The sequence below is a fragment of the Crocodylus porosus genome, unplaced genomic scaffold (assembly GCF_001723895.1).
Source record: "Crocodylus porosus isolate Cpor-Errol unplaced genomic scaffold, CroPor_comp1, whole genome shotgun sequence".
Classification (NCBI taxonomy): Eukaryota; Metazoa; Chordata; order Crocodylia; family Crocodylidae; genus Crocodylus; species Crocodylus porosus.
In genome coordinates this window covers 1,617,946-1,625,472 of record NW_017728920.1, presented here as the reverse complement: position 1 = coordinate 1,625,472, position 7,527 = coordinate 1,617,946, and positions in this window count along the sequence as shown.

Here is a 7,527-nt window from a genome sequence, read left to right as displayed (position 1 = left end):
ACCTTGCTGGGGTCGTTTGACCCCAGTACTCTTTCCTGCCGTGGCAGGGGGTCAGACTAGATGATCTGTTCAGGTCCCTTCCGACCCTAGAAACTATGAAACTATGAAACATCCTCTGCAAATTTGCAGTAATAAAAAGTGCTTTAAAAGATAATTTTAAAAAAGCACTGGTGTACTGGGTTTATGCCTGGTATCTAGCTTATCAACCAGTTATTTGGATGTCCTTTTCAATCCAGTAGCTTTAAAAAGTTTTTACTACATCTTTTTAATAAGCATATGTACAGCTGAGACAAAAAAATATTCAACACAGATAGTCTGTCAAATACCTCCCAGGCAACATCAGGGAAGCCAGGGCAGTAGTTCTACAGTAATCTGTGCCCCTGCATTAAGAGATTTAAAAAACTGGCATTAGATGCTGTCTTAAAAACAGTGATCTTAAAGCCAGTTAAATAGAGAAATTATGCACAGTCCAATATTGCTGCATTGCTAACAGTAAGTACCACCTCATACCCAGTCTAGCATTTTCAAGCTTGTGGCATTAGCTAATTGTGTTTTGTTTATCAGCTCCATCAAGACTTGTGCTGCTCTGATGGCATCAGTGTTTTTGTCCAGGGCTATGCCAACATATAAGTATTTATTAAGGTACGGTTTGTTCAATTTGCATATTTCTTGTGCCTGAAATACACAGAGATATCTTCGATAAATATATCTTTGCTACTGTGTCAAGTGAAAAATTTGGGTTGACAAAGAAATTCTTCTCTATATAGATGTTTCCTTTTTTCTTTTTTAAATGCCTGCCCTCAAAAGTTAACACTTTCTTGTTGTGAGGTAAGCATTACTATTCTTCCTTAGGTCATGGAGGGTCAAAACCTGACATAAAAAATGTAACCATCTCCTTTCTAAGTAAAACAGAAGTCCTAAAGGTCAGAATTTGGTTCTAAGTACTGTTGGGCCTCAAAACTCTATTTCCAAGTTCTTTCCTGGGTCTCCTCCTTATCTGATGTACTTCTGAATCCAGACTAGAGCATTCTAATTGGGCCTGGTAATCAGGCCTAAGTGAAAACAAAGAAGCTCTATTTATGCACTCCCACATGATTTTCTCTACCTCCACAGTCCAGTGTATACTTTATATTATGATTTTTAGTGAAACAAAAAAAAAATTCAGTTACAAAAATGCAACAAGATAACATAATTACTCCTATAAACATTACACCAACATATTTAATTAGAGGCAACAGAGCAATATACAATAGGAACAATTTTCTATTCTTGTTTATTATAGACACATTTAGAGAACCATAACTAGGATATTAGTAATTAGAAACTTCAGATAATGTTACATTTTAACAATAAGCATATTTCTACTAGGGGCTGCTATCTAAGCAGCTTCAAAATTTTAGAAACAGAAGAGCCCATTCAGATCATCATCTCTGACCTGTTGCAGAAACACAGTGCAGATAATTCTAACCTATAATTTCTGATTGAGTTGGAGCACATTTTTTGGACATCAGTAAGTGCATCTACACATGCATTTGATCCTAGATCAGGTTACCTGGACATAAACTACTTGTGAGTAAACGCTTCTGGGCAGCTGTCCACACATGCAGGGATTGGAGCAGATTTTCTGCTCTTAGCAGCAAACTGCTACTCTTCCTGCAGCTCTACAATGGGCCCCAGCCACCACCTGGGGGAGATTAAGGCTCTGGCTGCAGCTGCCAACAGCTGGCAGCCACTTTGAAAAGCCAGCTGCACTCTGCTCCCTGGCCAGCAGCAGTACGCACAGCACAGGGACAGCATGCAGCAACTCTCTTCTTGCTGCCTCTGCCTTCCTGTGCCATGGCTGCTCCAGCCCCTTCTCCTGGCAGCAACAACCAGTGCCCTGGGCTCCTGCTGGCCACTGTGCTGGCCCTGCTGGCCTGCTGTGACAACTGCCAATTTGCTCATGCCCTGCCCCCCCCCCAGCTCTCTCATGCTTAGTGACCATTTGCCCAGCTGCACCACATCATCCCATGGTGGCTGCTGCCACTGGGCAGACCCTGGCAGGGATGCTGATGACAGGCTGCTGGACCCCACTGCCAGGGCCACCTTCACCCACCTTAGGCCCACTGTGCCATCCAGGACTTGTGGCAGCATGTTGTCCAGCACACGTGGAATGATGAGCAGGGGCTGGAAGCTTTCCATATGACCCAAGCCACCTTCTGGACTTCCTGGAGCAGCTCTGGCCACAACTTGAATAGCGGGACATTACCATGTGGCCACCCCTCCCCACAAAACCCCAGCTGGCCCTCACCCTGCTCAAGCTGACTGTGCACACCAGCCCCCACTGTGTGCTGCATAACATCTGCAGGGCCCAGGGGAAGCAGTTTCATGAGGCCTGGGTGAAGGAGGCACAGTGGATGGAGGACTCCTGGCAGTGGAAGCACTAGCTGCAGTGGCAGCAACAGTGGTGGGCCCCCCACCATCCGCCAAGGCCCTGGGGTGAGCCACACACCTGACACTGAGGGCCAGAGCACCAGGTGTGAGAGGTTCTGGCTAACCACCTCCTCCTTCGCTGCCTGCTCTAGCCCACTTGGACTGCCATCTACAGACTTTCATAGATTTCATAGACATTAGAGGCTGGAAGGGACCTCGTGAGATGATCGAGTCCAACCCCCCTTCCATAGGCAGGAAGTCAGCTGGGATCAAGTGATCCCAGCAAGAAAAATATTTAGATGTTTTTTGAAAGAGTCCAGAGTAGGTATTTGCACCACCTGTATGGGGAGTCTCTTTCAGACCCTGGACGTACACACCGTAAAGAACTTTTTTTCTTATGTCTCGTCTAAATCAACCTTCCTGGAGTTTATGGCCATTAGACCTTGTTATCCCTTGGGGAGCTTTGGTGAACAGCTGTTCTCCCAGGTCATGATGTACCCCTCTTATATAACTGTAGGCTGCTACCATGTCTTCCCTGAGCCTTCTCTTTTCCAGACTGAAGAGTCCCAAATCCCTCAGCCTCTTCTCATATGACCTGCCCTCCAGGCCTTGGATTATACGAGTGGGTCTCCTCTGAACTCTCTCAAGCTTTTCCACATCCCTCATGAAGTGGGGGGCCCAAAACTGGATACAGTACTCCAGCTGCAGCCTAACCAAGGCCAAGGAAAGTGGGAGGATGAAATTCCTGGTTTTGCTTGAGATGCATCGGTAAATGCATGTCAGAGTTTGGCTTACTTTGCCAGCCACAGCATCGCATTGGTGACTCATATTCATCTTCTGGTCAATCAAGACCCCCAAGTCTCTTTCAGTTATGGGGCTAGCGAGCTGAACAGTGCCAAACTTTTAAGAATGTTGAGGGTTTTTCCTACTAAGGTGCATCACCTTACATTTCTCTACACTTCTCTACTGTCAGGTTTTTGTCAGCCCACCTTGTGTGTCCAAGTCAGCCTGTATCCCGAGCCTGTCCTGCAGTGTGAATGCCCTCCCCATAATTTGGTGTCATCCATGAACTTTGCCAGTTCACATATGACTGCTGACTCCAGATTATTAATGAAGATGTTAAAGAGTACTGGCACAAGTACCAAGCCCTGATGGATTCCACTGGTTACCCTGCACCACGCTGATTTGCTCCCATCAACCAATATTCTTTGGGTCCAATGCCATAGCCAGTTACCTAGCCATAAGACCATAAGATAATCAAAACCACAGTTCCCCAGCTTAGCCACGAGGACATTGTAGGGAACTAGGTCAAAGGCTTTCTTGGAATCCAGATATATGACATCCATGTCATCTCCCTTGTCCAGGGCTCATGTCACCTGGTCATAGAAGGAGATGAGATTGATCAGGCAAGACCTGCCAGTCCCACCCACCCCCAGCACCACACTCACTGCAGATGCATCCCAGAAGAACAGCAGTTTTTATTCTCCTCACATCAAACAGACCCCCCCTTCCCCTTCCTCCCCAACAAACAGGACCTGCCAACCCTCTGCCCCCACTAACAGAGCCCCTCCATCACCCACTGCACCCATCAACAATAAAATATAATCTTTCCTGAACAAACTATTTACAATTGAAGTGCTGTGCTTGGGTGTGTGCTCTCCCAGTATCGGCAGCTGTGGGGTTGAGGCACCTACGGGGCAGAAACCAAAGACAGACAGCCAGCACCCTGGCCTATGGCCATTCCCCTGTGTGCGCACATGCTGTGGCAAGCCTGGCAAGTGCAGACTCATCCAGGGGTGACAGTGGCCTGTGGTCCCCCGGCACATGTGGCTCCCCATCCAGCAGCTGGTGCCGAGGGCCAGTAGGGCCAGTATATGGTCCTGGCCCAAATGCAGGCTACTCCAGCTCTACACCCACATGGAGCTGAGGCAAGCAGTGGGCCTGGGGCCAGGCAGGGGGAGTGGGTGGCAAGGTACCCAGGGTGGGCACCAGGGCAGGGGCTCCTGGCTAGAGGATGTGGCACTGACTCTCTACCCAGGCCCATGGGAGAACCTGCTGCTGGGCAGTGAGTGGCTGCCAGGGAGCAGGTGGGACTAGGGTCTGGAGCCATGAACCAGGGGGCACAACAGTGACCATCAGGGCCAGGACAGTGTCCAGCACCCAGCGGTCATTCTCTGTGGTCTGCCCTGCCTTGCCCTGCCCTCCCACAGGATCTCCACCCACTCACACTCCAGGGCTAGGAGCTGTGCCCAGAAGTCCATCCAGTCCTGCAGCTCCTCATAGCAATCCCGTGCCTCCTCACACTGGCCTGCATGTCATCTCAAACCATGTCCTCTGCCCACACCTGTCCTGGTGGGCAACATCCTCTGCATGCCGGGCCCATGCATCCACAAGACAGTCCTCTGATGCTGTCACCAGCCATTCCAGGAGGAGGGTCCTGTCCTGGGTCCTCTTCTGGTGGAGCTGGCACATCTTCAGGGCCCTGTCTGTGGGCAGCAGTGACCATGAGCCCACACCCTGACTGCCAACTGTAGCCTCTCCCCCATGTGCAGCTGCATGACCTGGAGAGAAATGAGAAAGATGTTTGTCACAGTTTGCAGTATTTCTGAGGTAAGATGTTCTGTACCAGGGGCCATGTGGTGCCCAGCCACAGATCGGGGGTTGGGAGTGCACAGGTGCCCAGGGTCTATGGTAAGTCAGCCAGGCAAGCCCAGGCCCAGCCAAGCCCCCCATCCCCATTCACTCCCCAGTGGCAGGTGGGCTTCTGGGTACTGGCCACAGGACAAGACAGGCTTCTAGCAATACCTGCTGCCATGACTCCAGACTTCACTGGCCCCCACTTTCCTTCTGCAAGCCAGCTGCTCTCCTGTGCTGCTGCCATGCCCATGACACCCAGGCTCGGGGGGCATGGGGCTTCCAGATGATTGGGATGAGGAGCTGCCCATACTCCCACCCTTCCCACCAGGGCCTCTCCAGGGAGGCACCCCATGGCCAGTCCCTGCCCCCCCACATGCTGGTGCTGCACCCAGTCATGTCCTATTGTGCATGTCCCAGGTGCTGTGCAAGTAGCTGTTTGCATAAACTGAGGGGTACCCAACCCACTACACCCTGCTGATGATGATCATATTTGTTCCCTGGGTGAACATGTGCACCTGGCACAGGACCCTGAGCTTCAACAGTGTAGGGAGCAAGCCTGGGATGGCCCTAACATCTGCCACTGCCTGGAGTGTTACCTGGGGCTGCGCTACACATCCCTGCCCCCCACAGCCAAGGAGCACATTACTGCTGGCATCAATGTGTTCCTCAGCATGTGAGAAGCCCATGCCCACCTAGACATAGTTTTGCACTGTCTCCCACCTCTCTGTGTGCTGTGGGGGGAGGGAGTGGCTGAGGACCAGGGGAGTGCAGCTAGGCTGAGCAAGAAGGGGTAGGAGGGCAGAAACAAGGGCCAGAAGCAGGGGCAGCAGCCAGGGTGGAGAGGGCCCTCCCCGCAGTGCAGTTCTTGCCACATAGCTGTGACTGGTGTGGCCAGGGGCTACCAGAGAGGCACATAGCCCTAGGCCTATCCTCAGGCTGGCCCCCTAGTGACAGGGCTGACTGGGAGCAAATTTGCTTTGTTGCTTTGTTGACATCTACATGTGCGTTACTGTGCAGGTAGCAAATCTGCTTGTGAGTAGTAACATTTACTACACAATAAGCATATGCACATGTAGACACATGCACTTATTGCACAATAAACTAGACTACTGTGCAGTAAAATGTCTCATGTAGATGCACCCAGTTTTTGTTTAAACTGTTAAATCACAGAAGAATCTATCACCTCCCTAGAACGTTATTCTAATAGTTAATTGTCCTCACTATGAAAAATTTCACTTTAGTGTTGCTCTATATTTGTCTAGCTTCAATTCTCTTCCAATGGAAGTTGTTCTGCCATTGAGCGTCCACTTAAAAATCCTTCTACTATGAGGAATCTTTTACTACTTGAATACTCGAAACTTAAGAGGTTACTTCAACAACCTTCCCATGGATCAGCTAAATATATTGAACACCTTAAGACTATCAACATAAGGGACATTTTTCAGATTTCATACAAATCTATTTCTCACCATATCAATGCTACAAGTGAGTGGTGAAAACAGTCTATTCTGTGATATCTGGTAAGGGTTAGGGACAGAAATTACACATAAACCAGTAAAAGTGATTGGAAACTGGTTCAGATCTGTCAGACAACAGAAGTTCAGTGCACAAACTATTTTCAAAATGGCCAAAACCAGTTTAAGATAAACCTGGATGGATGTAGCATCAGAAATAGTCATCAACTCCGTGAGTGCTGCAGGGCTCAAGCACCCACCAAAAAAAATTTTTGGTCTTACATGATACATGTTAGATCTCTGTTATGTTCAAAACTTTGCCCTGAAACTGAGCTTTTACAAGCTGGTGCCAGTAGGTGGCAAAAGCACATTATGTGGTTGTGCAAGAAGGTGGATTTAGACCAGAGCACCATGATTCACAGTGAGGTATTGGATTATGAGCAGGGCCAGAGGTGAAGCAAGATGGATACATTTGTGTTCAAAATCAACAGTGGGAATACTGCAGCAACGGAAAGTGTTTCAGCAAACAGTACAGTAGAGTCTATACACAGATCTGACAATGCAACCACTGAATCTATAATCAATAGGTTAGATACCAATGAAAGCAAACAAAATACAAAAGAAAAAAAAATGAGTCAAAGTGAACAGCCAGTTCAGACCTTCCTATCTCTAACGCAGGAGTTGAGAGTTTCTATCAGAAGCTCTCCAAAAACATTCACCAGCTTTGAGACCTTACAAAAAGTAGAAGGTCCTGCGCAACATCTTAGTTCTTACTGCCTCACAAGATGGTGTTTATGTGCAACAACCCTGAGATAAGTGGCTTCTAACTATGCTATGCTGCTGACATTTCTTGAGGAAATTGACACACTTGAGGTAAAAAAAAACTCTCTCTCGGTTCGTTTTCTTTGGAGGCTCATTGAATAACAAATTCTTAGGCACACATTGTTGGTGAGACAAAAGGTATATATTTGCAAATAGGGTCAGAGGGAGAAGACAAAAGATCAAAACCCTCTGCCCCTGAGTA